Raw genomic sequence first — 8,502 nt, 5'->3', positions numbered from 1 at the left:
CTCTAAAAATAGAAAATAAAATAATCCTATACATTGTAAATATAATTTTTAAACACAAATTTTTTCAAAATAAAAATAATAACTATTAGTATTAATCGATAAATACCAACATATTATTACAATGGAATAATATTTGGCCTGCGCGTAGTGCGAGTCTTACACTAGTTGCTAATAATGTTGAAGATGGGTTCTAAGAGGATGAATTCTGGTGTTACAGCAGAGTTTTTCCACCGCCATCTTGATGGTAGTGCCCACTGCCTATAGCACTACGATCCAAGAAAATTACCACACATTATTTTTTTGGGTGGTATAGGTATGAGTGAGAGTGATGAGAGAACTTTTGCGTGGTCTAGAAATTGCGGATAAATCCTCGTTGCAAGTATAGTTTCTAAACCTTCAAAAGTCCTTTCATACAAACGTTTTGGTTGTCACAAGTAACAAACTCCTTTTAAAATTGATAACCGAGTATTTAAACCTCGGGTCGTCTTCTCAAGGAATTGCAGGGAGTTATGTTCTTATTATTGGTTATGAGTTTGTAAACTGGGGGATGTTGAGTTTGGGCAATGGGCACAGGTATATTCAAATGACAAATAAAATAAATAAATAACTGTAAAATAAACTTTTGGCAAGGCATGAGAAATTGGAAGTCCAGTTTAGTTATCCTTATCAACAACAATGAAAGTTGAATCTTAATTCCACTTAGTTAACCTTTACTAAAGCAAAGGAAAGTCAAGGGACAATTTGGTTTGATCTTCGAATCCTATTTATTTCCTAAGAAAAGATTGGAATTATTGAAGTTCAACTCAATTGGCAAGATAAAAATTAACAATTATGCTATTGAATTGGATAATTCCTGAGTTACTGATTTCTTAACCAAGACCAAAAGAAAAAATATCTAAATTAAATTAAAAGCATTCATATAAATAGAGCAAAGCAAAATTAAGTCTGAAAATACCTCGAATTGCATTCACAAAAGAACTTAAATCTGACATACAAATTAAATTGGAGAAATAAATAAAAGGAACATTGAACCTGGGATTGAGACACTCCTAAAACTAAGAGAAGTCCTAAATCCTAATCCTAAGAGAGAGGAGAGAACCTCTCTCTCTAAAAACTACATCTACTCCTAAAATTGTGAATATGAGAGCCCTCTTTATGAATGGATGCATTCTCCCACTTTATAGCCTCTAATCTGTGTTTTCTAGGCGCAAACTGGGTCAGAAACAGCCCAGAAATCGCTGGAGAAGAATACAAACACGCTAATTTCTGTCACTGCGACGCGGTCGCATGGAGCACGCGGTCGCGTCACCTAGCGTCAGAGCAACTATAGCATATTACATATCAAATCGAAGCCCCGGATATTAGCTTTCTAACGCAACTGGAACTGCGTCGTTTGGACCTCTGTAGCTAAAGTTATAGCCGTTTGAGTGCAGAGAGGTCAAGCTGGACAGCTTAGCAATTCCTTCAACTTCTTGTATTCCTTCCACTTTTGCACGCTTCTTTTCCATCCTTTGAGCCATTCCTGTCCTATAATCTCTGAAATCACTTAACACACATATCAAGGCATCTAATGGTAATAAGAGAGGATTAATAATAAGCAAATATAAGATCAAAGAAGCATGTTTTCAATCATAGCACAAAATCAGGAAGGAAATATAAAACCATGCAAATATTATGAATAAGTGGGTAAAGAGTTGATAAAATCCACTCAATTGAGCACAAGATAAACCATAAAATAGTGGTTTATCAACCTCCCTACACTTAAACATTAGCATGTCCTCATGCTAAGCTCAAGGGAAACTATAAAGATGAAGAGGAATGATAGAGAGTATGCAATGCAACCTATGAATGTAACTACATGCTAAGATGTTTCTACCTACTTGGTTAAAAATAAATAAATCTTTCAAGAATAAATATGAACTGGATTTCACTAATTCAAATCATAAAAATGAAGCACAAATAGACTTGCAAGAAGAAAATAGCTTATGAAAGCAGGGAACAAGGAATTGAGCATCGAACCCTCTTCTTTCACATTTTCATAAAGATATATAACACCCAATTCTTAAACCAAATATTTCCAAACCCTCTTTTTCCCACACTTAATTCATGAGCACTCTCAATAGTCTAAGCTAACCAAGGATTCAAATTAAGGACAATATTGTTTTTCACTTAGAGTTAATGATGTGCTAAAGTAAAGAACAAAGGGGTAAAATAGGCTCAAATTGGTTTGCAAAGGATAATGACAGGTAAGGCCATATGGGTATGTAAGTTCAATGAAACAAAGGCCTCAATCATATAAGTGCATGTATACATCAAACAATGGAAATATAGAATTAAGCAAGACAGAGATCACAATTTTAGAGAGAAAAATACACACTAAAACAGAATTTTGGTTGATAAAATGTAACCAATTCAAATAGGCTCAAAAATCTCATAGGTTTTGTGTGTTCGAGTTCTAAACCATGTTCCAGTATAATATCTATTCAAACAAGTGTAACATTAAATTTTATTCAAATTAGTGAAATTCTCTAAAAATTTTCTTGAAAAAGAAAATATTACTTCAACCAAGTGATAAAATATGCAAAAAAATTAAACAAATATGCAATCAAACATGCAAATGCAACAATGAATAAGGAAAATAAATCATTGGTGTTGAGATAGAGGAGTAACTAACCCATGGAGATCGGTATCGACTCCCCACACTTAAAGATTGCACCGTCCTCGGTGCATGCTGAGATTTGCAAGTGGACGGGGGTTGTGGTTCCTCAGCTGGGGCTCTTTTTGTTCCTTTCCTTGCCGGTAGTTTGGGAGTAGCTTTCTCTTTACCCTTCTTGGTGGCCATCCTGAAAAGGGAAAAAGAAAGTGACTTTTTAAAGTTAAGGGTTAGAGCAAGGAAGAGAGCGGGAAAGGTGGTAATCAATGCACATTAAGATATACTGACATTATCACATGCTCACGAGTACATGTGAAAAGTCATCAATGGAAAATAGTTAGTGCATATGATGACAAGTGAATGCAAGGTGTTTATTGGCATGCTGGCAAAGGCATGAGTAGCATAGATCAAGCATTCAATGTCCAAATTAGATTACCAAGTCTTTCAAACTATCAACATGTTTGTAGTGACAATTATATTGAATGAATATGATATGAAAAAGGGTTTTGTGAAAAGCAGGCATTCAGAGTAGTAGGATAAAAGATACTGAAAAGCAGTGCACAATGCCATACAGACGTTTTTACAAACACATAGCATGCATGTAAATAATCTAATGAAAATAATAAATTGAACATGCAAGCAACCCTTTAAAAATAAATATATATAATTGTCAAATAATTCCTCTAATAATCCACAAGTAAAATATAGAAATAATGACCCAAATAAATTTCTAATACCAATGAAAATAATGCAATGAATGAAAGTATGCAAATAAATTAAAATAAAATAAAAAGAAAAATAAGAAGAATGAGAAGGGAAAGAAGATAAGAAAGGAAGAAGAAAGAAATAAGAAAAGATAAGAAAAATAAGGATTAGAGAAGAAAAGATAAGAAAATTGACTGATCTGGATATTCTGTGCGCCGCTTGTGACGCGGACGCGTGAGTGACGCGGTCGCGTGGTGTGTGACAAGGTCAGGTGACGCGGACGCGTGGGTCATGTGATCGTGTGACCTGTTTTGTGCGATTGGCGCGAGTGCAGCCTCGCGGTCGCGCAACTCTCTGTTTGAAACTCTTTTGCCAAAAATCTGGGTGACGCGATCGCGTGGTTGACGTGGTCGCGTGGGTGGCCATCTTTTGAAAACGACGCGAATGCGTGGGGCACGCGTTCGCGTGGGAGGGCTTGGGCTTCCAGCACGAGTCCAGCCCAACTCCAGCTCAACTTTCTGCCATGCACCCATTTACGTCAACTTCTCAGAGCACGCGGTCGCGTGGGTGACGCGATCGCGTGGGAAGCTATTTTTCCAAATGACGCGGCCGCGTCAGCGACGCGGTCGCGTGGATCAATTTGTGCCATTAGCGCGCCTCCAGCCGAGCTTTCGCGTGACTCTCTGTTCAACCTTATTTTCTTCCAAACGCACATACGACGCGGACGCGTCGGCGACGCTGTCGCGTCGCGTGCGAAAATCCTTTTTTTTTTTATTTTGTAATCCAAGAATCTCCACCAATGTTTGTGATTCCAATATCCTCCGGGATCCCAAACTAGGCGCAGAAAGCCTTCAAGTAAGCTAAAGCAAGTGACAAGGCCCCAAGAGTGCTGATTTCTAGATTGAATTCCGGCGTCCCAGACCTTGCCTTTGCACCCATCTTCTTGTTATTCATCATTTTTCCACTTGGGTGGTGAACAGTCGGAATTCTCACTGAGACATCCAAACAGCTTCCTAGACCCATTCAGTTGAGCTTTATACCAACCTTTGCGTTTAAACTTAAAACTTCCAACCATAATGAACCTTGTAGGACAATTCTTACCACTGACCATCTTCCTCTTACTCTTAATGCCACAAAGAGCTCTAAGTTGACCATCCGTCTCCAGTAGCCCATATTCAAGTGGGATTAGAAAGCTAAGAAATATGAAATTTACCCACTTGAATGTTGTGAAGGATGATGGCAACTTAGGGGGAGGTATTTTTAATGAAATTGCAAACTCCACTCCCTTGTGCTCTTCTCTAATAATTACCACCTCTTTGCAAGCTTCTTCAATTTCAACCTCTTCCTCTTGGTAGCTCTCCCATCTTTGATTGTTCCAACCTTGATGCCTGTTCTCATTGTAATTTCTTCTTCCTGCAATATAATTGTAAACAGACTCATAGCCAAAGGGGTAAGAGTTCATAGTAGCAAAATAAAAATTAAAAATGAAAATAAAAACAAATTTAAATTAAAAGGTTATTTAAATTTTGAATTTTGAAATTTGAATTTTAAATTTTTGAAATTTGAATATTTGAAATTTGAAATTTGAAATTTGAAAATTTTTAAATTTAAATTTTGAAAAAAAATTTTAAATTTGAATTTTGAAATAAGATTAATGAGGAAAGAGAAAAACAATAAAATGACACCAAATTTCAAATTTTTAGATCAAAACGAAGAAAATAACTAAGAACAGCTTGAAGGTCAAGATGAACGCGAAGAACAACTTGAAGATTAAGATGAACATTAAGAACAAATTTTTGAAAAAAAAAATTTTAATAACTAAATAAAAACCAACAACCTCTTAATTTATGAAAAAGCAAAAATAAAAATAAAAATAAAAATAAATAAACAAACAAAAAACAAAAAATATTTACAATAACCAATAATAAGGCACACGTTTGCAATTTCCCGGCAACGGCGCCATTTTGATGAGAGAACTTTTACGTGGTCTAGAAATTGCGGATAAATCCTCGTTGCAAGTATAGTTTCTAAACCTTCAAAAGTCCTTTCATACAAACGTTTTGGTTGTCACAAGTAACAAACCCCTTTTAAAATTGATAACCGAGTATTTAAACCTCGGGTCGTCTTCTCAAGGAATTGCAGGGAGGTATGTTCTTATTATTGGTTATGAGTTTGTAAACTGGGGGATGTTGAGTTTGGGCAATGGGCACAGGTATATTCAAATGACAAATAAAATAAATAAATAACTGTAAAATAAACTTTTGGCAATGTATACGAAATTGGAAGTCCAGTCTAGTTATCCTTATCAACAACAATGAAAGTTGAATCTTAATTCCACTTAGTTAACCTTTACTAAAGCAAAGGAAAGTCAAGGGACAATTTGGTTTGATCTTCGAATCCTATTTATTTCCTAAGAAAAGATTGGGATTATTGAAGTTCAACTCAATTGGCAAGATAACAATTAACAATTATGCTATTGAGTTGGATAATTCCTGAGTTACTGATTTCTTAACCAAGACCAAAAGTGAAAATATCTAAATTAAATTAAAAGCATTCATATAAATAGAGCAAAGCAAAATTAAGTCTGAAAATACCTCGAATTGCATTCACAAAAGAACTTAAATCTGACATACAAATTAAATTGGAGAAATAAATAAAAGGAACATTGAACCTGGGATTGAGAGTCACTCCTAAAACTAAGAGAAGTCCTAAATCCTAATCCTAAGAGAGAGGAGAGAACCTCTCTCTCTAAAAACTACATCTACTCCTAAAATTGTGAATATGAGAGCCCTCTTTATGAATGGATGCATTCCCCCACTTTATAGCCTCTAATCTGTGTTTTCTGGGCCGCAAACTGGGTCAGAAACAGCCCAGAAATCGCTGGAGAAGAATTCAAACACGCTGATTTCTGTCAATGCGACGCGGCCGCATGGAGCACGCGGTCGCGTCGCCTAGCCTCAGGGAAACTATAGCATATTATATATCAAATCGAAGCCCCGGACGTTAGCTTTTCAACGTAACTGGAACCGCATCGTTTGGACCTCTGTAGCTAAAGTTATAGCCGTTTGAGTGTAGAGAGGTCAAGTTGGACAGCTTAGCAATTCTTTCAACTTCTTGTATTCCTTCCACTTTTGCACGCTTCTTTTCCATCCTTTGAGCCATTCCTGCCCTATAATCTCTGAAATCACTTAACACACATATCAAGGCATCTAATGGTAATAAGAGAGGATTAATAATAAGTAAATATAAGATCAAAGAAGCATGTTTTCAATCATAGCACAAAATCAGGAAGGAAATATAAAACCATGCAAATATTATGAATAAATGGGTAAAGAGTTGATAAAATCCACTCAATTGAGTACAAGATAAACCATAAAATAGTGGTTTATCAGAGAGAAAAAAGAAGGAATACACATTATTTTTTTGCCTCTAATTTCTTCATCAACTGTCATGTCTTGTTTATTATTAGTTCACATCTTTTGCTTTTGTTTTGATAGTAATATATACCCATGATTAAATTGCTGCAACTCTTGTTAACTATGTGGTTATAGTTCAATTCTTTTGCTACTTTATTAAATATAAAAGAAAAATTGGTTCCTGAAGACATGAACGTGTCATATGGTATCATGCCATCAAGAATGAGTATTGATCATTATTTTATTTCAAAAATGTTCAAATATCAGATTAAGTAACATTAACACTGTTTTATCATTTAATACATAGCAGTAGCTTTAGCAAACCTCTTTAATGGTTAAATAAAAAGATGTAGTACATGTTAGTACCATAATCTAACTCCTATTATATATATATATAAGTACACAAGTATTACTATTATCAAAGATTATAACCCCATTATACAGGAAGAGCCTCCTCTGGCAAGGACTCTGGAGTATCACTGCTACCATTGAGAACAATCACATTGCCATCAGCATTAACATCAATTATAACAAAGTCACCTTCTTTGATCTCTCTAGCAAGCATCTTCTCAATCATGCTGTCCACCAAAACTCTCATTATGAATAAGGCGGGATTATCTACCCTAGATTGAATTTCACAGCAAATAAACAGGATAAGCAAAACATATGAATAATAAACTGATATATTGGTAAGACAGCTGTGCAGTAGCTACAAGTAAAATCCAAAAGCCAAATATCCCTAATATATTGACTTTGAAATAAATGTTCATCACACAGTTTATCCATAAGCCAGTTTTAACATGTAAAGAGAAATTACCTGCAATTCACTCCTTACAAGAGCAGATTTTAGTATGTTAGCAGCATCAATAGCCCTTTTAGCTGCTCCAACTCTAATTAAAGTGTGCATTTCATCGATAAAAAGTATTATCCAATCACTTTGTTTAATCTCCTCCATCAGTTTCTTCAACCTCTCCTCAAACTCTCCACGATATTTAGTTTCGGCAACAAGCAAACTCATATCAAGGGTTATAACCTAAAGCATACATAGTAGGATATTAATTAGAGTATAATGAAATGTTATCAAAGGGTAACTAGTAACTCCAAATAAAAATACATCTATGACCCTTTCAAATAGTATTTGTCTCTACCAATACTTTATTTCCCAAAATTTGACAAGATAAGAAAAGAAGAGATGTAAAAATGCATGATTTTCTCCTCACGTGCTATCAGGTTGTAGCCATCAGTTCTATATTATTATTTTCCCAATTTCTTCTAATAAATGAACTTACAAGTTTATATATACTGTCCTCACAAGGAAGAATTGTAGAAGCCCTTGGTACAAACTTCTCAAAGGCTATGGTGTTTTAATTTCTCCATATGGACATATGATTCTTCCTCTAAATCATCACAAATAGGTGGTTATATTCAATTAAGTGGGAACCAGCTATATGGTGAAGTATTTGCAAAAATTGATAACATGGTGAACTTTAGCATGTTGCAATTAGGGGATAACAAGTTCTCTGGGAAGTTTCCATAAGTGATTTCAAACGTGGCACTTATAGTCTTGAACACCTCCAGAAATAATTTCTCAGGCAAAATCAGCAACATGTAGTCTCTTCAAGATCTTGATTTGTCTTGGAACAATTTCTCAAGGCCAATTCCTTCAAGTTTGTTCAACTTGGTTGAGCTTAGCACATTCAACATCTCATACAACCCCTTCAGTTGATG

This window comes from Arachis ipaensis, chromosome B08 (assembly GCF_000816755.2).
Source record: "Arachis ipaensis cultivar K30076 chromosome B08, Araip1.1, whole genome shotgun sequence".
Taxonomy (NCBI): Eukaryota; Viridiplantae; Streptophyta; class Magnoliopsida; order Fabales; family Fabaceae; genus Arachis; species Arachis ipaensis.
Note: the sequence above shows the minus strand (reverse complement) of the source record.